The sequence below is a fragment of the Pantherophis guttatus genome, chromosome 1 (genome assembly GCF_059756535.1).
Source record: "Pantherophis guttatus breed Tessera chromosome 1, ASM5975653v1, whole genome shotgun sequence".
Lineage (NCBI taxonomy): Eukaryota > Metazoa > Chordata > Lepidosauria > Squamata > Colubridae > Pantherophis > Pantherophis guttatus.
In genome coordinates this window covers 105,039,087-105,065,814 of record NC_142063.1, presented here as the reverse complement: position 1 = coordinate 105,065,814, position 26,728 = coordinate 105,039,087, and the positions used below count along the sequence as shown (strand labels likewise).

At 39.9% G+C, this 26,728-nt stretch overlaps 3 protein-coding genes across 12 annotated transcripts in view; 2 read left to right on the top strand and 1 right to left on the bottom strand.

The window, feature by feature from the left end:
• Positions 1 to 8,804, top strand: part of LSP1 (lymphocyte specific protein 1) — a 112,862-nt gene extending 104,058 nt beyond the window's left edge. For 5 of the 7 annotated variants that reach the window (XM_034416875.3, XM_034416878.3, XM_034416877.2 and 2 more), the window contains one exon: positions 7,386 to 8,804. The gene's annotated coding sequence lies outside the window, so the exon portion shown is untranslated. The remainder of the gene's footprint in view (positions 1 to 7,385) is intronic. The other 2 variants (XM_034416876.3, XM_087880158.1) reach the window with 1 other exon arrangement.
• PRR33 (proline rich 33) overlaps positions 1 to 22,625 on the bottom strand; it is a 30,743-nt gene extending 8,118 nt beyond the window's left edge. The window contains exon 1 of the mRNA XM_034416873.3: positions 22,179 to 22,625. The gene's annotated coding sequence lies outside the window, so the exon portion shown is untranslated. The remainder of the gene's footprint in view (positions 1 to 22,178) is intronic.
• The window catches only part of TNNT3 (troponin T3, fast skeletal type), a 54,817-nt gene continuing 50,643 nt past the window's right edge, over positions 22,555 to 26,728 (top strand). For all 4 annotated transcript variants that reach the window (XM_087880184.1, XM_060687735.2, XM_060687734.2 and 1 more), the window contains exons 1-2: positions 22,555 to 22,781; positions 23,590 to 23,727. The gene's annotated coding sequence lies outside the window, so the exon portion shown is untranslated. The remainder of the gene's footprint in view (positions 22,782 to 23,589; positions 23,728 to 26,728) is intronic.

Genomic DNA, 26,728 nt, shown 5'->3' with positions numbered 1-26,728 from the left:
AATAGATTTAAAATAATTAAATAAATTTGGCCCGTAATTTAAAACTTTTCAATTAAAATCCATATCAAATTTTCAAACCAACCGTAAAGTCAGGACAGCCCAGCTAACTGAAAAAAATAGGTTTTTAGGGCCCGACGAAAAGTCCGGAGGTCGGAGATCACTCGTATCTCTGGGGGTAGATTGTTCCAGAGGGTAGGTGCCACCACAGAGAAGGCTCTCCCCCTGGGGGTCGCCAGCCGACATTGTCTGGCTGACGGCACCCTGTGGAGGCCCTCTCTGTGGGAGCGAACTGGCCGGTGGGAGGCAATTGGTGGCAGAAGGCGGTCCCGTAAGTATCCCGGCCCTAAGCCATGGAGCGCTTTAAAGGTGATCACCAATACCTTGAAGCGCACCTGGAAGTCCACCGGAAGCCAATGCAGCTCGTGCAGGAGAGGAGTCACATGGGAGCGCCCCGTCGCTCCCATAATCCCCCGCGCGGCCGCATTCTGCACCAGTTGGAGCCTCCGGGTGTACCCCAAGGGGAGCCCCATGTAGAGAGCGTTACAATAGTCCAGACGAGAGGTGACGAGTGCTTGAGTGACCGTGCGTAGGGAGTCCCGATCCAGAAAGGGGCGCAACTGGCGTATCAGGCGAACCTGATAAAAAGCCCCCCTGGCCACGGCCATCATATGCTCTTCTAAAGACAGCCGTGCGTCCAGGAGGACACCCAAGTTGTGGGCCCTTTCCGTGGGGGCCAATGATTCATCCCCAATAACCAGCGATGGCGCCAGCTGGCTATACCGGGACGCCGGCAGCCACTTAGATGTACACTTACACTTAGATGTAAGTGCATGCCAAATAAAAATATTAAGCCTTCAAATTATTTTCCAGTTTTGATTCCGTGGCCCTGCTGTATACCTATAAGAGATTAAAGATTGGTGCAGCTTCTAAAACTCCACTGCCTATCTCTTTTCAGTTTCGTGCATTTTGGCAGATTTCAATCTTTAAAATGTTTACTGCGGTCATTCCAAGAATGTGTATGTTTCACTTCTAAATTGTCAGCTGTAAATCTGTTGGGCTAAATGTTTTTGGTTTTGGATTCCTGTTAATGCCAGTTTTTATGTTTTGAGCCAGATTTGGAGGAAGTTTGTTAACTTTTCTGTGAGTGTATGTGACATGTTTGGAAGATAGGTATGTTCCCCATTTCTCCCCCATTCTCCAGGTCTGCTCTGAATTCTTTACATATACCTGAATAATAAAATACATTTTACGGAATCCCATTCAATAGAGTCATTTTCATAACTCATCTCAGCTGTGTAGTTAAGCCTTTATACACACACACTTACATACATATATATATATATGCACACACATATACACACAAACATATTTATATATATGTGTGTGTGTATGTATATAATTTAGCGATTCTCAAGCTGAAAAGTAACTACAATAAAGCCAGAAACGCATGGAAAGGCCAGAGATTAAGAAGCATTTACTTTAACCCAATGCCAAATTTTAAGGAGCCCTACTATTCTACTTGATGTCAACTGTATATCTCTAGCTTCAAGAAAGCAGGGAGTCAGAGAGGGAATAGCTTGTGCGATGGAAAAGTTATTTGCAATCTGTGAGCCAAATGCAGACCCAGCTGTTCAGCTTTGAGAGAAGAGTGAGTTATGAAGAAATCGGATCCTAGTGTCATTGGAGCTGAACAGCTAAGGTAAAATTGGATTCCCCCACTAATTTTTGCTGCTGCTGTCATTAGATTAGATTAGACTAGAAGAATGAAATACATCTGTTACAAGTACAATATGTGCAACAGATGAGAGCGTCTTTTTTTTTTTTAACATGATGGTTCTTCCTGCAATGGGTGGTGAGAAAGCAGTTTTAACTTCATTGATTATTGTCACAACTCGGGAAGAATGGAACTGTGTTAAATTAACAAGAGATAAGATAAAGGTGTTAATTAATCGTTGCCTCTCCTATAAGAACAACCAATGAAATAGCAAGCTGACCACTACTGAAAGTAACCTTTCAATAGAGGATTTTTGATTTGCAAAATAAAAGATTAATCCGCTGATCTCCTTTAAAAACAACAACAGCCAGTCTGACCAGCATGTTCTAGAGTACTGTTTCTCAGCCTTAGTAACTTTAAGATGTATGACTTCCATGTGCTGTTGGAGAATTCTGGGAATTAAAGCCTAGACACCTTAAAGTTGTTGAGGTTGAAACGCATTGCTCTAGAGCCATAGAAAAATATAAGCTCAAAGGAGCTGTAAAACTGTCCGAAGTGGAAGTGAATGTCTGGTCCTGTGACAGAGAGAGTTTGCTTCAGGCAGAGATCAGATGCTACTGGCAACTGTAAGGATAGAAAATAGCAGTGGTGGGTTCCTCCCAGTTCCACCCGGTTCCGCCGAGCCGGTAGCGGTGACAATATGACATCACCGAACCGGTTCTGCCCCCCCCCACATTATTCTTACCTTTTATTTGGCCCCACCCCCAATCTATTGCTGCCTCCTGAGTCCCAGCTGATGGCTAGAGGGAAAAAACCTGTTTAAACTCTTGCCTCTGGACTTCAAAGGGCCGTCCTACAGCTGATCAGTGTTAAAAGAAAACAAATGAGTAGACCAGAGCCTGCAAAAATAAATGGGTAGACCAGTGCCTGCAAAAATACATGAGTAGACCATTGCCTGCAAAAATAAATGGGTAGATCGGTACAGCTCTGCAAGCAGTTAAAAGCCTGGTAGGCCAGTACCTCTGCTAAATCCTAAATAATTGTCACATGACCATCAAGCCACACCCACAAAATAAGCCACGCCCACAGAACCGGTAGTAAAAAAAATTAGAACCCACCCCTGGAAAATAGCTCTTCTGAGTGCTGCTCTGCCTCGGTGCTGCTTGTTCAGCACCAAGTGATGAGAAGAACAGAAGAAGCTCCCAGCACAAATGTTTAGCCACACAGTGAATGCCCTAGCTACTGCAGGTTGCTATAGACTACCAGCAAGTTTCCATTGTCCAAAAATCAGACAATGAGAACCAACAGATTCCTCTTTTCTATCAAACATACATATTCTGCTAGGAATACATTAGAGAGAAACCATGTGAAATTCTTGGGCTTAAAGCATTACATGGATACCAATAAAGAAGAATATTTGTAGTCAGGGTTGAAATGAGGGGGTCCTTGGTGCTCTCTGAGCTTGCTTGTTTCCTTGCAAATGTTTCATTACCTTAACTAGGTAACATCATCAGAACCGATGATGCTACCCAGTTAGAGTAATGAAACATTTGCAAGAAAACTAGCAAGCCCAGAGAGTGCCAAGGACCCCCTCATTACATGGATGTTAGACTGCGAACTGAGATTTGGTTTCAATAGCTTTGGCTTTAAGCTTCCTTGGCTATTGAAGGATAGAACAACTATATTTTGATAGAGCACCTTGACCTCTTTGCTTCGCCATCTTTAACTAGGCAACATGCATGAACAATGTATCTCCTTCCCACACAATGGTGTATGTTTGATTGGGTATGTGTGTGCAAATATAAGAGCCATAGCCCAGTTTTGTAAGCAGAAGTTCTACTTCCAGAGGTTCTACCCTCTCTTAACTTCCTGAACAAAAAAACAGTGTCTTCCCATCAAGGAATTCAGAAATCTCACTAGCAGGATTTATTAACAGGAAAATAACAATGATTCAAACATTCCAGCTATTTTAGGGTGAGGATTAACAATAGAATCATAGGGTTGAAGGATCTTGGAGGTGTTGAGTTTAACCCTTAACCAGGGCAGGAATGCTCAGGCCATCCCAGTCAAATGCCAGTCCAACATGTGTTTAAAAGCTTCTAGTGATAGAATATCCACAATTCCAGAGGGCTGGCTATTCCACTGTTTAATAGCTTTCACAGTCAACATACGAGTCCTTATTTCCTGTTTAGATCTCTGTTTGTTGGCTGTCGTTTTATCTTCAGCACTATGGACAATAAATCAATATCCTCTTCCCTGTGACAGCTTTTCAAGTACTGTTAAAACTACTATAATGCCTCCAATTCCCCTTTTCTTCTTTAGGTTAGACATGCCCAGTTACTTTAATAATGCCTCATAGAATTTATCCTCGGCCCCCCACCTTCTTCGCCATTCTTCTCTGCATTCTTTCCTCAGCATCCTTCTTGTTGTCAATGAAGATTTGATGCAGGATTTCTGACCAGTACCGCCTAAGCTATCCCTTCCCATGATCTTAACATAATGTTTATGTTGGTGCAGTCCAACACTGCATTGGTTTCTTTGTAAACTACAACACACTACTGGCTCACACTTAATTTGTGGTCTACTAGGAGGAGCCCAGATCCTCATCACAAGAATTACTGCTAAATTAGGTACTACCATATTATCCTAAATGGGTAAATCTGTTTTTTCCCCCTTAAATGCAGAATCTTGCCTTTCTCCCTAGTGAACAACATTTTTCTGGATAGGGTCCAATGTTGAAATCTATCAAGATATATATTTTTTTTAACTTGGAGCCCATTTCCTGAAATATTAGCAATCTGGTGAAGTAGTAGGGTTGTAGTGGGATCATCCTTCCCACTTTATCAAGAAAAACTATCAAATGCCTCACTGTAGTTGAGGTATATTATATTCATAGCTTCCCTTTGGTCTACTAATATAGTTACTCTGTCATCATTACAATTTTTCTCACATTTTAAGAAACCCACGCTGGCTTCTAGTAATCACTTTTTACCTTTCAAAATGCATGTAAGCCTACTGCTTGAGATTCAGCAATTCAGCAGTTCAGCCTTCTCCCTGTTGTCCTTCAATATCTTGTCATCAAGTAGCAGATCAAATTTTTCCTTGGCTTTCCTCTTATTCTGCACATACCAAAGAATCCCTTTCTGCTTTTTTTGGCTTCATTGCAAGCCTAGGTTTATTCCGAATGCTAGATTTGCTTACAGATTTGGGTTATTTGCTGATATTTTGCTTCCCTTAAATATCCCTTACCACTTTTTAAACATGTCCTTTTTGTTTTTTAGTTTATGAGAACATTCTCTGCAACCACACTGGCCTCTTCAACCATCTCCCATCTTTCTGTTTGGACCTTAATGATCTTTTCCTTCCAGCCTTCCAACAGTGAATTGATTTTCACTTCAGGATATCGTTCTATGGAATCCTTCATATACTTTTCTCCTTAACTTAGTAAACTCAGCTTTCATGAAATTACCTAGAAATTACCTCATCTAGAACACCAATCTCAGTAGTTACTCTCTTCTTCCATTCCCTCAACTTTTTTTTTCCTTACTAGAAAATATTAACTCTGGTTGCTTGAACCCTTATCCTTTCATCCGGCTAAAGCAGTATTTGATACTGGCAAAATGCTACTTGTCAGTGCAGACCAGGAATCTGTATTATTCTGCAGTATGAATGTTGGTTGTACTGAGGCTGATGGGCTTGGCAGTAGCCAATGGTACAGATAAAACTGGATTAGATAGGCCAGTGATATTATTATTATTATTATTATTATTATTATTATTATTATTATTATTATTATTATTATTGTTGTTGTTGTTGTTGTTGTTGTTGTTGTTGTTGTTATTGTTATTGTTATTATTAATAATAATTGAATTTGTATACCGCCCTACTCCCGAAGGACTCAGGGCGGTGAACAGCCCATCGCTCCCATAACCACCCGCGTGGCCGCATTCTGGACCAGCTGGAGCCTCCGGGTGCTCCTCAAGGGGAGCCCCATGTAGAGAGCATTGCAGTAGTCCAGGCGGGAAGTGACGAGGGCATGAGTGACCGTATTTAATGAGTCCTGATCCAGAAAGGGACGCAACTGGCGAATCAGGCGAACCTGATAAAACGCCCTCCCGGCCACAGCCGTCAAGTATATGGATACACCTTGATCTATGACAATTTTCAAAACATTTTCTCCCTAACACTTGTACTTGGTAGGAGTGCATGTCAACTCCTAAATGCTACCCAGATAGTAATTAATGCATGCATTTACTCAGCTTGGTATGCCTATAACTAAAGGCTTTTAACAGTTTACAACAGAAAGCAATTTAAATGCGAGTATGAACAATTGCTAACATAGGAATTAAATAGGTAGATCGAATAAAATTCATGGTGAGAATTGACAGAATCAGCAGTTAAAAGGCTCTACGAAAAGATGTGTTTTGAGGGCCACCTTTAAAGCTGATAATGAGATTAGGCCCGCTCAATGTCAGAGGGAGTCCACTCTTAAGGAGGTTTGGATCTAAACTATGGAGCAGGGGTCTCCAACCTTAGCAACTTTATGACTTGTGGACTTCAAGAATTCTGGGAGTTGAAGACTGCAAGTCGCAAAGTTGCCAAGGTTGGAGACCCCTGCTATAGAGGGCCTTCAAGATAATGACCCAGTACTTTTGGATGGAAATGAATTGGTAGCTTTGACACCGAATGTGGGAAAGCATCTGTGGAATATTTAGGAAAAAAAGTCATAGCCAAACAAAACTATTTTATTTGTGCTGGTAGAGGGTCCCCATCCCATTTGTCAATCATTAAATGCAATACTGACAATAAAGAAAAAGTGTCATCAAAGATAGCACAATCTCTGGGGAAATGCATTCATACCAATTTATTTATTTTTATTTTGATTTGATTTGATTTTTTATACCGCCCTTCTCCAGCAGGACTCAGGGCGGTTAACAGCCAAGGTAAAACATAGCATACAAAATTTAAAACAGTTTAAAAAGATATTAAATAATTTCGGCCCACAATTTAAAAACACCCCAATAAAATCAATTACGAATTAAAACCGAAAGATGGGATCAAGCCAGCCCGGCTAGATGAAATAAGTGAGTTTTAAGGGCCCGACGAAAAGTCCGGAGGTCCGGGATCATACGTATGATATGCTAAAAATATAATAGCATGATTGATCATGCTATTATATTTTTAGCTGAGAAAAGAAGTTCTTAGTTTGCTTGGTTACAAGGCTTCATAGGCTAACAATTGTAGTGTCTAATCCTATGATCTGATAGTCTGCTCCAGGAGTGAAATCCAGCAGGTTCTGACAGGTTTTGGAGAACCGGTAGTGGAAATTTTGAGTAGTTCGGAGAACCGGCAAATACCATCTCAGCCTGGCCCCAGAGTGGGGTGGGAATGGGGATTTTGCATATCCTTCCCCTGGAGTGGGGTGGGAATGGAGATTTTGCAGTATCCTTCCCCTGCCATGCCCACCAAGCCACGCCCGCAGAACCAGTAGTAAAAAAAAATTGGATTTCACCACTAGTCTGTATGTAGTATACAGGATAGTTCACAATTAGCATTTGCATTAATAAATTTTTCTCATGCTACTGGGCATTGCCTTGGGAAATTGATTTTAATTACAAGTATGTGTTGCCATTTTGACGTATGTATTTCCTCCCCCCTCTTTGCAACCCAGATTGGAAACCCGAGGCAATACTTCATGCAACGCTGATGTTTCCCTGGCTATACGGGAACTATAGTGAAAGGATTTCTTCCCTCCTAGCAATCTGCTTTAAAACCAGCTATTGATTTCTTCACAGATGGAAGCATTTCTCCAAGCTGACTTCATTTGAACTTGGACTTGGCATCAACTCAAGAAGCAATAATGAATTGGAAACTCTTTCTAGATCAGATTTTTATTCTGAGAAATTTAACTTGCGTGCTGTATTGAGCTTTTCTAAAAAAAAAAAATAATTTTTTTTTGAACTGAATTCCTAGCCTTTGACTAGGAGAAAAAGGTGAAACTTTTCCTCCTTCTTATCTTTCTCTTTACACCCTTGGTAAGGAGGGAGGAATCTTCAGCCTCAAGATAGCTAGAATAGATTTCTGAGATCCAAGAATGAAAACAAAAGTAAATATAGAAATAACACTGAGGGTTAAGCAGTATAGCTGATGCTAAGGATTCTTGTATTATTCAAGCTTATCAAATGGCAAGAGATACCAGAATGTCTATTCTTGACCATAAGATGATGTTTTGCAGGTGGGAACATAATTTCTTAATACCATTCTTAATACCACAGAATTTTAAAGACTGAAGACTGTTTTGGTGCCACTCTATTTAAATACTGCCCTTAGTATTCTTTTTGAATGAAGATTTCTAAGATGGCTTTTGTGGTGAGACTTTGTTTCAGTTATGGTTATCTGGCTAAAATGCACTTAAGGAAATACCTTCTCCCAAAGTGCCTATCCTAACCACAAAGTAAACGCCATCTTGGCTTGCTTTGCTTATTTTTTTTCCTTCTGATGGCTGAGTCACGTGAACAAACTGGAGCCTTTATTCCCTTTAGATCTATACTCCTCTCAGATGTAGATATTGAAACTGGAACACTGCAATGTTTCTTGAAATATTTTCTGACAAAAAAAAAAAAGGGCTGAAGAGTAAACGCAGGACATTATCTTGAGATCCAATGTACCATTTGACCTTTATCTCCCTTATCTAAATAATTCTTGCCTTGAAGGAGACATGGGGCAATTGAGGTGCAGTTCTTATTGTGGTGCGTTTAACAAGATGAATGGTAGCTCCCCGAGAACCACTCAAATTACAGGACAATCCTTCACCTGCTCCCACCAACGGCTGCTGATACCTTTTGACCTAGTGGAATAGATCCATTCCTGGAAATATAAATGCATCTCTTTGCTTCTCTATTACAAATAGCATTTGCCACCCTGTAGGTAAAAAAAAAAATGTCCATTATATCCTGCCTCTCCTAAGACTTGCCTTTAGAAAACAGTTCTTTTCTGTATCTTTCATTTTTTCTTTTGCTTTCATCTGTTAACTTTTTGTGTGATCTGGTATGTTTCCTAACAATTTAATAAAAATTCTGTGAAACATAAATGAGTCCTGTAATGTCATTTATACTGAGTCCAAACCAGGGGTGAAATCCAGCAGGTTCTGACAGGTTCTGGAGAACCGGTAGCAGAAATTTTGAGCAGTTTGGAAAACTGGATAATACTACCTCTGGCTGGCCCCAGAGTGGGGTGGGAATGGAGATTTTGCAATATCCTTCCCCCAGGAGTGGGGAGGGAATGAGGATTTTGCAGGATCCTTCCCCTGGAATGGGGTGGGAATGGAGATTTTGCAGTATCCTTCCTCTGCCATGCCCACCAAGCCACACCATGCCCACCAAGCCATGCCCACAGAACCGATAGTAAAAAAAATGGATTTCACCACTGGTTCAAACATGAGAGACTGCGGCTTAATTGGTTTATTGAATTAAAAAACAAGAGGTTGAATTGCTTGGCATACCACACCTAAATCATGGTTTACAAATAATTGGGTTTATAAATAATCATACAATATGCTAATTCGGAAATCAAATTAATCGTATGGGTGGGTCACCATGTCTTATTAAGCCACTATCTTCAAATCTTTGACAATTCTCATTTTGCTCAACTGTGAATTTGAAGTAAATTCCAAATTACTGTAAAGATGTTTATTAGAAGCAAGAAACTCTGCATGCTTACTTAAGGGGAAAGAACAAATCTAAATATATTTAGATTTCTCCCGATCTATGCAGCTACTGTTTTTGAGAATTACAAACATTTAAAAAAATATTAATTTCCAAGTGACTTAATTTATTGATCTTTTTGGTGCTGATCTACATTTAAATATAATACAGGTAGTTCTAGACTTATGACCACAGCTCAGTCCATAATTTCTGTTGCTAAGCAAGACAGTTGTTGAGTTTTGCCCCATTTTATGACCTTTCTTGCCACAGTTGTTAAGTTAATCACTGCAGTTGTTAAGTGAATCATGCCATTAAGTGAATCTGGTGTTCCACATTGACTTTGTTTGTCGGAAGCTGGCTGGGAAAGTTACAAATGGCAATCACGTGTCCCAGGGACAGGGCAATCGTCACAAAAAACATGGCAGTTGCCATGTGACTGAATTATGATCACATGACCATGGGGATGCTGCAATCCTCATAGTGTGAAAACCACTCATAAGTCATTTCTTTTCAGTGCTCTTGTGACTTTGATCTGTCACTAAATGAATGGTTGTAAGTCTAGGACTACTTGTATACACAATGATTTTATGAAGAACCTAATTGCATAATTAACAAAATGTGGTTTAGTTTTAGGTTGTTCTTTTTTAAAACTAAGTTTATCTCAAATTTCTCCTGGCTTAAAATAGTATTTTTCAACCACTCAGATCAGGTTAAAATTTTTCTTGATTTCCCCCCTCCCCCCAGAAATTTCTAGAAAGATTGAAATGTCACACTATGTCTAAAAACAAGATTGGAAAGAATTACAGCCCACACACTGGAGTAAATGCTTCTCAATCTTAGTATGTTATCAGCAGAATTTAATTACAATCATCAGACTTCAATTGACTATCATACTTTTAAATAAACTAGTTAAGTTTTCAGTCGAACCCTCCATATGGATGTTTTATCTATTACCTGGGAACTAATCCAGTTCACAACGTATACACTTCTGAGGACCGTAAGCAATGTAAATGTTTTATTTTACATTGTTAAATATATTCAATGTCTGACAAGGTTGGAAAACTCTGGTAGCTTTGAAAATGAGTCCTGTCATGTCTGACTCTAAGAGACGGTGCTCAACTTTGTTTTCTTATCTGAGGGAACCAAAATTGTCCAAAGACATTTTTCATGGTCATGTGGCCAGCATGACTATACGCCGAGGCGCTCAGAATGCTTACCTTCCCATTGAAGTGGTACCTTTTTATCTACTCACATTTGCATGGTGCTAGGTGAGCAGGAGCTGGAACAAGTAAAGGGAACTCGCCCTGTTGCGTGGCTTTGGGTCTTGAACCCAGTCTGCCAGTTGACAAACCCAACATCTTTAACCACTGAACCATCACACCCCCAAATCTGAATATACTAGAACTCAATTATCAGAAAACTAAAAATCATGACATTTGCCAAAAGGCCCAAGAGCTATTACAGGAGCACGGATGGCCACAAGATTGAACAGGTTTCCTGTCTGAAATATCCTTCATTCTGGTGGCAGCAGGAAAACCCACAAGGACTACACTGCTGAAAATGCACAGAGGAGCACATCTGCAATCCTTAAGACAAGAGGTGGCCACTCAAGTTGCCACACTCAAGTTATTTGAAGCTAAGCCAATAGCTTTTTGCCTCTTTAGAACTTGTACAACACAAATTTCTAAAATCAGTATTTCAGGTCCCAAATTGTGCCTGTCTCTAATGATACCCTGCAACTAGAGAGAGGCTTCAGGAAAATGGAGACTAGAGTATGGGTGACCATCTCTAGTCACCTATTGGCCCAGACTATTCCCCCCCCCCGCCCCGCCCCTGGTCTTGGTTTGCTAGCTGGGAGTTTCAATCTACATGGAAAGAGGCAATCCCTGGACTTCTTTGCAGCATAGTATATGATCAGGCCAAAGTAAACTGTGCAGCAAGCACAGAGTGCCAATTGTATCAAGCCGGGACTCTAACCTTTATTGCCAGTGAATGTAACAGGTATTCTGCTTCCTCTATAGCATACCAAACTAATCTTGAACTCCCTCAACACAAGAGGGCCTCAATTCTGTCATGATATCATGCCATCCCCTCATCTGTCCTTGAAGGCTGATACAGGAAGATTCCCTACCCAGAGAGACGATGCCCCTGTGACTCTGGGCACACAGATACAGCAGAACATATGCTTCTTCAGTACCTGCACTATGGAAAGATTTATAGTAACCTCATCTTCCCATTACTGCATAAATGCCCAAGGCACTCAGGACAATTCTGTATCTCCTTGCTGCTTTCAAATACCAGCCCTGGTCCAACATACAGGGTTGCTAGCATCTGCACAGCAGCATTTAAAATTCATCAGACGACCTATGCCATAAACTAGACTTAATGAGAACCTACTACATCATTATAGAGCGCTCTATGATTTGATTGTCTTCCATATACTAACCTTTTACAATCTCTAATGCTCTTATCCCTTCTTTCAGATGTTTATAGACTTTTGTATATATGCTTTCTGTTTTACTATCTTATGGTTTTCCATTTTTGTATATTTTTTAGCCTCCAATATGCTTTTTAATTGAGTGTACTCCACCTGCCTTGTGCTGGTTTTGATTGTAATAAAGATTTGATTTGAGCTCTCAGTGCTGTATCTCAGTCATGGCCTTTCTCTGAAATATGAGAGGACAAGGGGCCAGTGCATTTTTAATGTTTCTCATTACAATAAAAATGAGACAAAAATTAAAGCACACTTTTTTTGTGGCCAATAGCAACTGAAAGATGTAAGAGAGAAGTTAATTCAATTTTGTTGCTGGTGTTGGTGAACCCTCAGAGACATACATTTCAAGGAGAAGCTATAAATTAAGGAACAATAGCGCTAAATGTTTCTGCAGTGTAGAGTTTTTAAGGACATAATAAATAGATTGATACTGCTGTTGCTTAATACATTTTTTTAAAAAAATGCATGAAGCTACTCTTAAAAGTCAGGTTGAGCTAGCACAGCTACTATTGGAATGCAACTAAATGAGAACAGATTTTTTTCATCAACAAATGAATTATTCAAAGATTCCAGATAAAACTGCTAATAAGTGAAACCTGATGGAAACTAATTTAATTGAAATTTATTAATATACTGTGAAATGATTGGAAGGAGTTGGACCTCCTCCTAGATACTGCATTTTTTGAGGTCAAAACTTCAGAGAACCAAGTGTGATGCTGTTGCAACTATCACAATAAGCAGAGAATTTGAATTCATTGGCTTTCCTAATTGACTTGTCTTGTAAGAAAATAAGCTGCTAATAGAATAACTGAATAATTGTGAAGGATAAATTTTGTGGACTTCAACATTGCCAAATTTTTACTTGTCATCCTTTCCTGAGGAAGAACCACAAGAATTGGGAGTTATCTACAATTTGCCTATCCATCCATAAAGGTACATGCTTGCATGCATGCATGCACACCCACATACATACATGTAGTCCTCAACCTTTGACCACAATTGAGCCCAAAGTTTCTGTTGCTAAATGAGACAGCTATTAAGTGAATTTTGCTGATCTTTCCTGCCATAGTTGGTAAGTGAATCACTGCAGTTGTTAAGTTAGTAACACGGTTGTTAAGTGAATCTGGCTTTCCCATTGATTTTGCTTGTCAAAAGGTCACAAAAGGGGATCACATGATCCTAGGATACTGCAACCATCATAAATATGAGTCAGTTGCTAGGTGCCCAAATTCTGACCATGTGACCATGGGGATGCTGCAACACTCATAAGTGTGAAAAAACAGTCATGAATCACTTTTTTCAGTGCAGTTGTAACTTTGAATGGTCACTAAAGAACTGTTGTAAATTGTGGGTTACCTGTACTTGAGTTTCCTGTTATTGTAAGCACAACACTCTTTTTTCCTTTTTAAAAAAGAATACTCTGTTGATTGGAAGAAGAAAGTTGTCTCTGAACAAGTAATTGGTCGATTTCCTCAATATAAGTGCATGGAGCCAGTGGTGGGATTCAGCCAGTTTGCACCACTTTGGGAGAACCGGTTGTTAACTTTCTGAGCAGTTTGGCAAACTGGTTGTTGGAAGAAATCATTAGGGCAGAGAACCGGTTGTTAAATTACTTCAACCCCACCACTGCATGGAGCTCAAATGTGGTATCACCATGACTTTATTAAAACCTGGCTGTACAAAAGAACAGAATGGAGACTTTTAAACTTAATGGGAGCTTAAAAGTTTCATGGAATAGATCAGTGACCCCCAACCTTTTGGGCACCAGAGACCAGTTCCGTGGAGAGAGTGTCTATGGAGATTCTCAGCCATCCAAGTCATGGTTGTCCCAAAGGTGCTTTTTCAAGAGCCAACTGGATTTTCTGGAAAGTCAAGCTGCCTCTTGAAAAAGCACCTTTGGGACATCCGTGGAGAGAGAATTTTCCACAGACCATAGCAGGGGTGAAATCCAGCAGGTTCTGACAGGTTCTGGAGAACCGGTAGCGGAAATTTTGAGTAGTTCTGAGAACCGGTAGCAGAAATTTTGAGTAGTTTGGAGAACCAGAAAATACCACTTCTGGCTGGCCCCAGAGTGGGGTGAGAATGGAGATTTTGTAATATCCTTCCCCCAGGAATGGGGAGGGAATGGGGATTTTGCAATGTGCTTCCCCTGCCACGGCCACCAAGCCACACCACGCCCGACCACGCCCACCAAGCCATGCCCACAGAACTGGTAGTAAAAAAAGTTTGGATTTCACCACTGAACCAGAGGGAGCATGATTTTGCATTCTGCCTGCATCCTGCGGATGGTGCTTCGCTTGTTTGTGCGGCCCAGTTTCTGGCATGACACAGCCCGGTGCCGGTCCATGTACTGGGGTTTAGGGATCCCTGGAATAGATGGAGCAGATCCAAGCTGATCTACAGTGATTTCTGTCTGCTCTTCTGACAATTTCAACATACTTGTATTTAATGGGACAATCATAAAGGGATAAGGTTAATTAAAGAAATGCAGTAATTTGTCAAGCTTCGATTAGATTTCCTAGAAACATCAGCCATTTTATGTTGGATTCCTAGAAATGTTTTAACCCCTGGCTAATGCTCAGCTAATATTACAGGTAATGCAGTGAGCTTTCCTGCTGTCATTTCCTAGATCCACAGGTACAGTATGTTTTGTTCTTATCTGCATCTTTGTTTCCCAATCCCAGATTGGGAAGAGTGGACTAGAGAAGACTGATGCATTCGTATAATCTCCCTCTGATTTTATCTACAGGTAGTCCTCGACTTACAATCACAATTGAGCTCAAAATTTCTGTTGCTGAGTGAAACATTTGTTGACTGAGTTTTGCCCCATTGTAGACCTTTCCTGGTACAGTTGTTCAGTGAATCACTGCAGCTGTTAAGTTAGTAACACGTTGCTAAGTGAATCTGGCTCCTCCATTGAGTTTGCTTGTCAAAAGCTGATGACATGACCCTGGGACACTGCAACAGTCATAAATATGAACCGGTAGTAAAGGTAAGTAGAATCCCCCTCTGGTTGCCAAGTATCCCAATTTTATCATGTGACCAAGGGGATGCTGCAATGGTACCCTGTTTCCCCCAAAATAAGACATCCCCTGATAATAAGCCCAATCGGGCTTTTGAGCGCATGGCAATAAGGCCTAGCACTTATTTCAGGGTTCAAAAAAATGTAAGACAGGGTCTTATTTTTGGGGAAACACAGTAATAATTGTGAAAAACGGCCATAAGTCACTTTTTTAGTGTTGTGGTCACTGAATGAACTGTTATAAATTGAGGATTACCTGTATTTGAATAAAAAAATGTTATGTAACAGTCTTGTCATAGAAATGAAAAATTATATTTGCTCTGTTTATTCAGATACTCTTGTCTATTTGTTCCACATTCTGCTCTTGGAGCGTCTCCAGATATTCAAATTTTGCTGATTTGAGTCTTCCTTGACAAGTTACAAGAAAAGACTCAATGACAGTCTTTTGAAAAAGGAATTTGGTGGAGCAGAAATTCTATTTCATTGCACACCCTGAAAGACATGCTTCCTCAGAAATATAATTGAGCTGATAGACTCATATGAACCACAGCACAAAGAAAGAATCAAACTAGCACCTCTGTGACAATCTGAAAGTGGTGTAGTTGGATTAATCTTTTCGACTGGATGACATGATAGGCCTCTTCCAAGTTTGGTTGTTTTAAGCAAGGCAAATACCAATAGCGCTTAGACTTACAGTATATACTGCCCCATAGTGCTTTATAGCAATCTCTGAGTGGTTTACAATGTCTGCATTTTTTGCCACAACAATTTGGTCCTCATTTTACTGACCTCAGAAGGATGGAAGGCTGAGTTATCCTTAATCTGGCCAGGATCAAACTCCAGGTTGTAGACAATACTGCACTTAACCACTGCACCACCAATAAACTGGAATTCAATTCTTGTTTCTATAAAGTTTCATAAAATCACTTCCTTTTTTCTTAAACACTAATAAGATGCACCAACAATGGAACACATGAAATCAGATGTGTGAATTGGCCTACTCTTTTCCTGTATATTTAACCAAAGTACAGCATAATTCTGTTCCAAATTCTGTTTCTCTTGTGGGGTATTTGTGAAGGGAATCTTAATTTTCTATATGCCTGAACTTTTTACTTTTGCATTGTTAGGGGAAAAAAACTCCCAAATGCTTTTGGCAAAATCTTTTCATTAGCTTGAAACAGAACTCAGAAATCTGGAATATACAAGGAATTCAAATAGGTAAGAGGTTTTATCCTTTTTTAAAAATAATGTGAGTCCATAAACGGTATCTTCGAGACCGCCTTCTACCGCAAAGCTCCCAGCAACCGGTAAGATCCCAGAGTTGGTCTTCTCCGGGTTCCGTCAGCTAAACAATGCCAGCTGGCGGGCCCGTGGGGGAGGGCCTTCTCTGTGGCTGCCCAGTTCTCTGGAACCAGTTACCTCCTAAGGTCCGGACCATCCCCACCCTATTGGCCTTCCGAAAAGCGGTGAAGACCTGGCTTTTCCGGCAGGCTTGGGGCCGTTGATCTCGCTTTGCGATCTGACAAGATCTGGCCATGAATGGTGTGAATGGGTTTTAATGTCTTTAATGTTTTTAATTTTTAAGTGTTTTTATAGTGATTTTTTGAATGTATTGTGAGCCGCCCTGGATCTTCAGAGAGGGGCGGCATATAAATTGAATAAATAAAATAAATAAATAAAAAAAAATAAATGCATGCATTATTTCCATTAAGAGTTCTCCCTAATTAGTTATCCTAGGAAGTGTGAAATAAAAAACCAGAAAGAAAATCGAGGAATATCAGGCATTATGAGTCAGATTTTACACCTCAATTAACTTAATGGAGCTTCTTTACTACGGAAGTGACTGTAAAACAAAATATCTAGAATTGTCTGAATATTGGCCCATCAACTTCGTATTGTGTGTTTGAGCTATTGGTGGCTCTCCAAATCCTTCTCCATGTCTACTACCTGAGTGTTTTAACCAGAGATTCCAGGGAGTCATTTGATATGAAAACATTAGCAGCATCAGCTCCACCTTTCATTTTGAACAGTTACTCAACATTAGATTAGATTAGTCAATCTGATTAGCACCAATGATGTTACCTAGTTTGGATAATGAAACATCTGCAAGAAAAAAAACCAAGCTCAAAGAGCACCAAGGACCCCTCATTTTAACCCTGAGCTACAAATATTCTCCTTTATTGGGAGTTAGTCAATAGCCTATGATCATTTGGGCTCATTCAGGTGTACATTGGGTATCTTTGAAGTTTTGGATTTGTCTTCTGCTCAAATGTTGCAGGACCCTCAATACAAGATCTTTATTAAGCAGCTACTTACAATGGCTACCCGGACCTCCTTGAAAATGACCTTCATGGAAGACACAGTATCACTCAGACTGAGACACTTTCACATTTAGCACTGATCTAAAAGCAGCTCAGCAGCTGTGGGCAGGGTTCAATTAACTTCTGGCTCAGATTCCATGCATCCTAATACATAAAAAGGGCAATATTTCCATCTGGAATGTTGAAGTTCTAGAGAACTTGTAAGAGTCTGTTTTCCCATTGGTGGGAACTTGTTTCAACCCATCTTCAAGTTTCTTCAACTTTCAAGTGACCGTTCCTTCTTTTCATATAGGTGGGAACTTTCAAATGCAACGAAGGGGTGGGGCCTTGGAAGCAATTCTGTGTCTCCCTCATTTGATAACTCTTATCTTTTTTTGGAATGAGGTAGTGGGGAACATAACAGGCTAATGCCAAAAATGCATTCTAAAAAACGTTAAGGGGGGCAGAGTTTTGCCAGTCTCTGTGTCTTCACAGTAATTCATGCATAATCTTCTTCCAGTTGGGTTATTGTAATGTGCTCTGAGTAGAACTGCCCTTCAAGAACACCCAAGAACTACAGAATACGATGGCTTGGGTAATAAAAGACTATGGAAACTGAAGAAATACATCAATAATGTTAAAAACAATGGAAAGGAATGAAAGAAAAGGGGACTCTCTGGGAAGAAAATACCTCAGTTTAACCTTGTGTCCTCTAGCTTCATTGGATTAAGCTGACCAGGACATTTAGCATGCCAGTGCTGTGTTTGCTAATCTCAGTCTAATGTAATCTCTAAACAGTGGTTTGAAGCCAGGCCAAAATCATCTTTAGTTTGTTAACCTTGAGATTCTGGAAATTCTATAGTGCCTGGACTTTTAGAGGAGGGAAAGATAAAGTTGCTGGAAGATAAAATGAAACGAGAGTTTGCCTCCAAAAGCTCTGCAGAGCTGGAGTGCCAGTTTTGTGGCAATTTAAAATAAATAATAAAACAGAGAAGAAACCAACTCAGTTCCCAGAAACAGTGAATATTGTGAGATTAGTAGCTCAAAAAATTCTATTTGGAAGTCCCCTAAAATTAATTGCTATATGACATCTTATTTGCTATAATAAATGCCATTCTGCTAGACAGAGCACATGAAACTGTTAGGATGGAGAAAAATGATAATAGAAAAGCATATACATAACACATATGAAACCTGGCTTTGGTCCCAGGCCTGGGTTAATGTATTGGGGGGATAAGGTAGGGGTAGAAATGGTTTAGGCCTAGTTTTTTAATGGTTGTTTTTAATCCAGGCTGTCTGGTTTTGTTTATTTTTCTTTGTTTTAATTTAATGCTATATTTGATAAGCGGCCCAGAGTTCACTGGACTGAATGGCTATGTTAAATCTAATAGATAATCATAATAATCAATGGAAAATTATTACATATCCGTAAGAATAAGGTTGATAAAAATCAATGATTTTTTTTAAAAAATCAAAAAAATCAGATTTTTTTTGATTTAAATCGGATTTTTTTGATTTAAATCGGATTTTTTTGATTTTTATCGAATTTATTTTAATAAAAAGCTTTTGGGGTAAAAATCTATCGTAAGATAGTTTTCTATTTAAGATACATAAATAATTTAGTTTATTCAGCATGAAATGGAGCTTAGTTATGTAGCATGAGGCTGTATATTCTGCAACACTGGGACTATCGGTGAGTCAACAGTGGGTCAAAGGAGTAGCAGAGATGACAGTTGCTCTTTAAAAATTATGATTTAAATCGAGTTGATTTAAATCAAGCCTTTTTACTAGTGATTTAAATCATGATTTAAATTGTGATTTAAATCATGATTTAAATTGTGATTTAAATCATGATTTAAATTGTGATTTAAATCAACTCAATTTAAATCAAATCCACCCTGGTAAGAATTAGTTGAGAAATTGATTAAGAAATGTTTATGATTACTAGAATCGATGCTTATATCCCAGGTAATAATATGAGGAAATTCATTCTATGAAAACAATGAATATAAGGCCTATGATGCTGAACAAAGAAGTAAAACATATTTATTTGCTTGAAAGCCTTGAAAGGCTGAAACAAAGAGACAGCACTGTGCATGTTGTATAACTTACCTAAGATTTTGCCTTGGGAAATTTTGTGAAACAAGACAAATATGCATAGAACGTGCCTAGAAAGCAGACAGCTCATCTGTCCAAGAGATCTGGAATCAACCAGATCGATGTTTCTTAACCTTGGCAGCTTTAAAATGAGTGGATTTCAACTCTGAGAATTCTCCAGTCAGCAAGCTAGCTTGGGAATTCTGGGAGTTTATGTCCACCCATCTTAAAGCTGCCAAGGTTGAGAAACACTGCATCAGATACATGCCCTTTAAAACCCATCACCTCCGCTAGCTTTCCCATTGATTGAGAATAATGTAAGCTATCATTTAATGCATCCCAAAGACATTAGTTTTGGGTAGACTAATAGACTCATGAATAAATATTGGCCTAGTAAATGAATCATGAATAATATTCTAAATGAACCTAAATGGTTGGTGATATAAAAGCATGTCTACCATAGAAGCGATATAGTTGTTTAGTTGGTTTCATGAGATGCCCAGAATGTACATGACTCTTTATATCGGTGAAAATGAATGAACTCTCAAGCTCAGTGCATTTCCTTTAACTTGACAGGACTTTTTCAGGCAGAAATCAACCCTGACCCAACTGCCTGAAGTGTATGAAGTTGAGATGGCAGGGATTAAATCAGGGGCATTCTACATATAAAGTCTGCTAAAGTCTTTGGAAATCTAAAATTTATGAGATGAGCAGTCCAAATAAAGATGCTCCAAACTACAATAGCTGCAGCTGAAAAGTATCAGAAAATCAGATAATGCAGAGATGTTATCAGCCTGAGGGTCTAAATGTCAAAAGGTAAAATGGAGGGACAATACCAGTATACCAAATTTCAAAGTGTCTATTTTATCATTTCAATTGTTCTCGCCTCTTTAAATCCAGGAATAAAATTACTTATCCACATGACTGGGTACATTACTGTGACACTCCGTTTCATTTTATGTCATGCATGTTCTCACAAGGATAATCCTCGACATAACATACAGGTCTATAAGATACCCCAAAGAGTCAAGCACGTAGCAGAACTATCAATCGGAAGATAAGAATAGTAAGGGTCTCACTATCACCACATAGCAAGACACCTCAATTTTATCCTTGGCTGCCAACGGTAAATTTTGCTGCCAACTGAAATTTGAATCATTAATACACATGGGAAGCAGGCAATCCATGCATAAGGAATGAGAAGCACAAAACTGAAGCATTGTGCAAGAACAAAACTAGTCCATTCCTATTGGAATGAAGAGTGCATTTCTCCTTTCAGTGTATAGACATGGACTGTACAGGTGAATGAATTTCTGTTGAATACTGGAAACAGGAAAGCCTTATCCGCTGCATCTGAAGGCAGCTGATTAATAGAGAAGGTGCAGAATAAATGGCACAGCATGTCCCCCAAGATCTTGCCACTGTACCCCAACCTCGAGCACCTGCCACTTGAAACTGTTCTTGCAACAAGTGGTAGGATTTCCCCTAAATCAAAAGTGAGCAGTAAGCTAATCATTTTAACTGAGACAGGCTCATAGGGATTAATCTTTTAAGCAGGGGCTAGAAGAGATTGTTTTTGTTTCTTTGAGGCAACAAATGATACAATCCTGCAGATATCCCCTTTTCAGCCCAAAGGCCTATAAAAAAGTACAAAGTGCAGACTAATATGGATATTCATCCCATACTATCTCAAACAGATTCTCTTCCAACCCTTAAAATAAGCTTACAGTACTAGATTGTTATATATATATATATTTAAAAAATAGGGTACCTTTAGAAAGAATTGTATCTAAAAGTAGTCAGATGTTCAAGCATTTTGTAAGTAAGATGCTGTCTACCTTCATATGTACAGTCAGGGAGTTAATATGTTATCTCCGCTGCAAGCTTCAAAAAGTTTCCTTATACATTTTCTAACTTTTTTTTAAAAGTCCAGCATCGTGATAAGAAGCCAAGTCTGTCCCTGAACTGCCCAAAGTACAAATCCTGTCTCTGGGACAGAGCAAGTTACATGGTTCCAATAAAAGAGAATATCGGTAATTCGGGGTTGTACTTGGGAATCAGGGAGTCTTTGGTGCTCTCTGAGCTTGGCTGTTTGCTTGCAGACCTTTCATTACCTGACTAGGTAACATCATCAGGGCAAGCAAGCAGCCAAAGCTCCGAGAATTGCCTAACATTGGGCAATACCTGACCAAACTGAGTAACAATCATTTAGAGCCCTGGTGGCGCAGCAGACCAAAGCACTGTTATAAACATCAGCTGCCTGCAATTACTGCAAGTTCAAATCTCACCAGGTTCAAGGTTGACTCAAGCCTTCCATCCTTTCTAAGGTAGGTAAAATGAGGACCCGGATTGTGGGGGCAATAAGCTGACTTTGTATAAATATACAAAAGTATGAAGGCTATTGCTTAACACATTGTAAGCTGCCCTGAGTCTCCGGAGAAGGGCGGCATATAAATCAATTTTTTTAAAAAAGTCTGCCTTCTTAAAACTCCGCAAGTTTTGCATAGGAAAGCATCCGCTTAAGGCAGAGTTTTTTTTTTTTTTTTTTAAAGGCGAACCCGAGCATCGCGCAAGAATGAGCAGGCTACCTGCACGCTTACCACCCAAGATCCCGAAGTTTCAAATCTAACTCCCCACCCCTCCCTCTCTCTTAATGTGTCTTCCCTCCTCCCCCCCTCTTTTTTTTTTTGCTCCCTTTTTACAGAATGAGATTTCGATACACTTGAAACCTTTGCCTCGCCGGCAGAACCTGGCTCCGGGCTGCCCCTCCAACTCGAGAGGGGAAAGGATTGCTTTCTACAACCGCCAGAGAGACGCCCGAATTGGCTTTGCTCTGCGTTTACTGTACCTGGTGAAACAGCGCCGGAGGTTTAAAGGCTGCAGCTTGCCGCGCTCCGCTCCGCGGGTTTCAAACCCTGTCGGCGCATCCTTGCTTGGGCTCTTCCTTTCCAAGCCAGGGAGGGAGAGCGGGGGGGGGGGAGAGAGAGAGAGAGAGAGAGGCAGACTTGATGCCCAAAATAAAACCTGCCCCCGCAAGCTCTTTATCCAAGGAACTTTCTCCCTTCTCACAGGCTGGAAGAAAGAGGCTGGCGGAGGGATCGACCCCTCTGAGGCAGCGGAAGGCTTCCCAGCAAGGGCAAGTTGCCAAATCGGGTGTGTGTTGTGGGGGGGGGAGGGGGAGGGAAGGGGAGGGAAAGGGGTGGACGAGCAAGGCACCAAGGAAGACAGGCGCAGAATTTTGGAAACGCAGAAGCAACGGAGGGGCGCTTATAGCTGAGAGCCGTAGGCCCCCTACAGGCTGAAAGTGGTAAAACGTCCACGTGCTGACTCTTTCCTTGCGGGGTTGAATCGACTTCGGGGGCTTTGAATGTTCAGCTTCCCGCTCCGCTTCGTGACTTTTGGGCGATTGGTTCAACGCGAAAGCAGCCTGCCGGCCCAGCCTTTCAGATGGGTATGATGAAATCCGTCCTTAAGCCATTTCCATCCCTCAATGCAAAGCGGCTCTTTCCAAGCGAGGATCTTTGAAATGTTCTTCAAAAGGGCGGCGGTTCCGTAATAGATCTCTCAACTTGCAACTTGCAAACATTTAACCGCGCGTGCCCGGGTGTTTTTTAGATCCGTCCAATGCCAGGTGTATAATCTGTCACAAAACACCGCATTGCACTGACTGAATGTGTTGTTATGTATCAATTACACATATTACGTTGTTGGAGGATGCTTTATATCAGATACCAAGCTTCTCTCAGGGTAATCTTTTAATTTCTCTTTTTTAACTTTTTGGCCAAACCGATTCTCACTGTTGGCACTAAGTAAGTGGCAGAGCTAAATCCCCTCTTGGCTGCTCTGATGAAGCCAACTGAGTTTGGACTGGGCCTCCCCTTAGTTTTTCTCTGCTTACTGCCCCATTGCCTTCTCTGCCAGCATTACAACTGCACCAATATCTATGCTGTTGGAGTTAGAACAATTCTGGGACCAGGCAGGCTTTAAAATAACATAGGCAAATGATCACCATGCTCTTCACAGTATATATGCGAGAACCTCTGGTTCCTTTGAACTGATTGTCCTTTAAATTTCGCTGCCCTGATGGGATTTTAAATATAGAAACCTAAGCTATATGGTGTTTTATTTTTCACTCTCGCCAAACATGTCCCTCCCATCTTGATCTAGGGCAGCTCCTTCAGCTGCTCCTATACTTGGGCTGACCTTTTCCCACCCCTCTTTCTTTCTTTCCTTGCTCTTTCCCTCCTTACCGTTGTGAGCCTGGTGGCCAATGAGCTTCTCTAGAAGATCAGATGTCACTATAACAGGAGGACTTAATTGCCTGCTGGAGTTGGCAGAGCCTGCAGCCTGATCCATTCGGCAGAAAGCTCCTTGCTTCTCTCAGCTCCCCCTCTCAGGTAAGAAAGAGATTCAAGTGAGACATATATATAGGTAAAGTATAGAGAGAAGAGAAGGAAAAAGCATGTCCAAAGTTGTCTTACTCAGACTAGGGTGGAATGCAAAACTGGAAGGCAGAGGGTCTTGGGCCTACAATAAAAGTAGGTTTCCAGATCCTAGAACCACAGGACTTCTCCTCCTCCTTTGAGAGGGTTTGCTTCAAGCTAGTAACAATAAGCGGTAGCAGCTGTCCATTAAAAAAAAAAAAAAAGGAAGGCGATCCATCAAATAGGAATCTATCTATATGTGAGAAGTATATGGCTGTGCGACCTGTGGTCAAAAGTGATATGTATTGCATACACAAAACACTCAAAATTTTCCAAAGTTGTCAACTGAAATGCAACCTAAATGGGGGTTTCCTCCCTGCTTGAATTCCCACAGAAAAGGAATTGAGTGGAGAGACCGTGAGGATTGCTTAAATGCCAGTGGGAAGCCCATTGAATAAAGGCATCTCTCAGATTATTGCAGAAATAAATCACTTGAATACGATGGGTAATGTGTACATTTTAAAAAGCTAAAATATATTTCGGTAATGTGTTAGATTATTTCAGCACCATTGGGAAAAAAAAAGGACTGCAGTGACTATTTTTCAGTTGAGGTTATTTCAGTTGTGAACTCGAAAATCAGCTTGTTGAGTCGTCACTGAGTTCGGGCAAGGAAAAAAATTAGAAGTTATCATGCATTGTAGCAATTGAACTTTGTTTGACTTGCACTAAAAATATTGCCCCATGGGGATGATTTAACCCCAGTTAAATACTGTATATTTTAGTTGGACATTCAGTTCTAAGGATTGTTCTCAGATCTTATGAGCAATGTTGAAAATTGCTGATTTTCTTGCAAATTATACATTTTGTGTTGGACTATATGAAAGGGAAAGACAAGGGTATGGCATTGTTTGATTCTGAACTGAAAGCAGCACAAGTGAGTTAGGCCTTTAAATTGTTGTAAGATGCAGGTATCAAAAACATATATCTATCTTAGTTCTTTAAACAGGCTGGACCAATAAAATCTGCCAAAGGATTAACTTTTAACTGTGTAATTGGCTGAAATATAGTTGTCTTCTTGGAAACTGGTGGCAGAGATGAAGTGGTCCATGGTAAATGACAGACTTGGAAATAGTCAGGAATCAGTGGTAAATCTTCTCAATAGTGTATAGAAACATAGAAAACGGATGGCAGAAAAAGACCTACCGTAGTAGTCCATCAAGTCTGCCTTTTGATTTTTTTGTTTGTTTGTTTTTGTTTTCTTTTTAATTAATTTTCAATCATTATGTATTTATTTATTGCCAGATGATATTTTCTGACAATGAGTGAATCACTCAGGTAAAATTCTGTGAATCATCACAACTATTGCATCCGAGTAATGTACCTCTTATTATATAACGGCATGTTCTGTTATGTCTCCATACATGAAAGTACTTCGATGCTTCTAAAAAAGGGAAGATAAAAAGCTGACTATCTATTACTGAATTCTGCTCCTGATTGGATATGGCTGAGAGATGACCTAGGACTATATAACTAATGTACCTTCTATGTCTTGTATGGCAGCTGTCCCATATTGGAAACCATTTGTGTATGGTAGGGCAGATTGGATCCCTTTCTGCACATCATGGCAGATCTTTTTTGGTTGGGGAACTATGGAGGCAATCACCACACAAAGATTGCCACCATGTGTTAGCTTCCAACATATGCACCAGTTCTTAATCTGATTTGCTGGATTTCTAGGTAACCTTTTATTGGTCAATTACTTTACCCAAGTTTAGATTCATGGAGGTGTACTGGCTCAGATTTTGTAGCATTCTACTTGCATCCCACTCCCACCCCCATTTTCTTATGGTATTTGTTTGGTTTTTTTAAAAATATATATAAATAAATCCCATTAAGAATAATAATACAAATACTTTCTGGGTAATTGTGCTTCACCTTGCCACGTAGAGCATTTCCCTTGTTTTCTCTCTAATAAAATAGGACAGCATCCTTAAAATGCCTCATCCTTAAAATTTTCCTCATTCTGAAATGCCAGAATTCCAACTGAGTATGGCCACCATGTTTCAATTTGAACCTAAGGATAAGCATACTTTTTTTTTTCTTAGACTCATAGAGTGGTAGAGTTAGAAGGGACCAGAAGAATTATCTAACTCAACTCCCTGCAATGTACAGGAAATCCAATTTAATAATAGAATTAGTTAATCGATAATAGATAAATAAATAGATAAAAATAGATAAATAATAGAAGGTATTCTTTTTATTCTTATGATATATTCTGGTACTTTTCTAATAACGTAATGTTACCATGAGTTTGCCTGTGTTTGGATTGTTTTGCAGGCAAGGCTTTGCTTCTAAGAAGAGAAAGGTTTACCTGGGTTTATATTGGTATCCATATTTCCAGCTGTTTTAATGCAACATTGTTGGCTATAAAGTTTTGCCTGCTCTCAAAATTCTTTGCAATTACCTATCCATCCATTAGGATTTGTAATAAAATAACCACATCGACATTTGGCATAAAAAAGCATTTATAACTGGCTTTACCAAGGCATATTTTTGTTTAGAGAGCATGCCTTTAATGCCGCATCCAGTCCCTTGAAGAACCTTCTAGAACCTGAATAGAAATGTCATAAGCCTACACAACTATGTGAAAAAGGATCAGAGAAAGTTTGTTTTCTTTTAGAGAGTCTCTTCTTAGTGAACTCGGTTCTTTGGAGACAGATTGGGCCTAAAGATTGAGTATAAGATCTGGACAAATGGGTGGGGTTAAAAATGAATCTCTTAAGCTCCCCTTATTTCTTTTAAAAGCCCCAGCTGCTGGTTTCTTGAATCACATATAGAATGGCATTGCGGCCCAGCTAAAGTGCCAAGAAGAATTTTTGAGGCAGTGAAAAAAAAAATGGAGAGCACACAGCAAACAATACGCTGGAGATTTAATCAAATTGATTAAATATTCTCCCAGGAGAATGGTTTCATC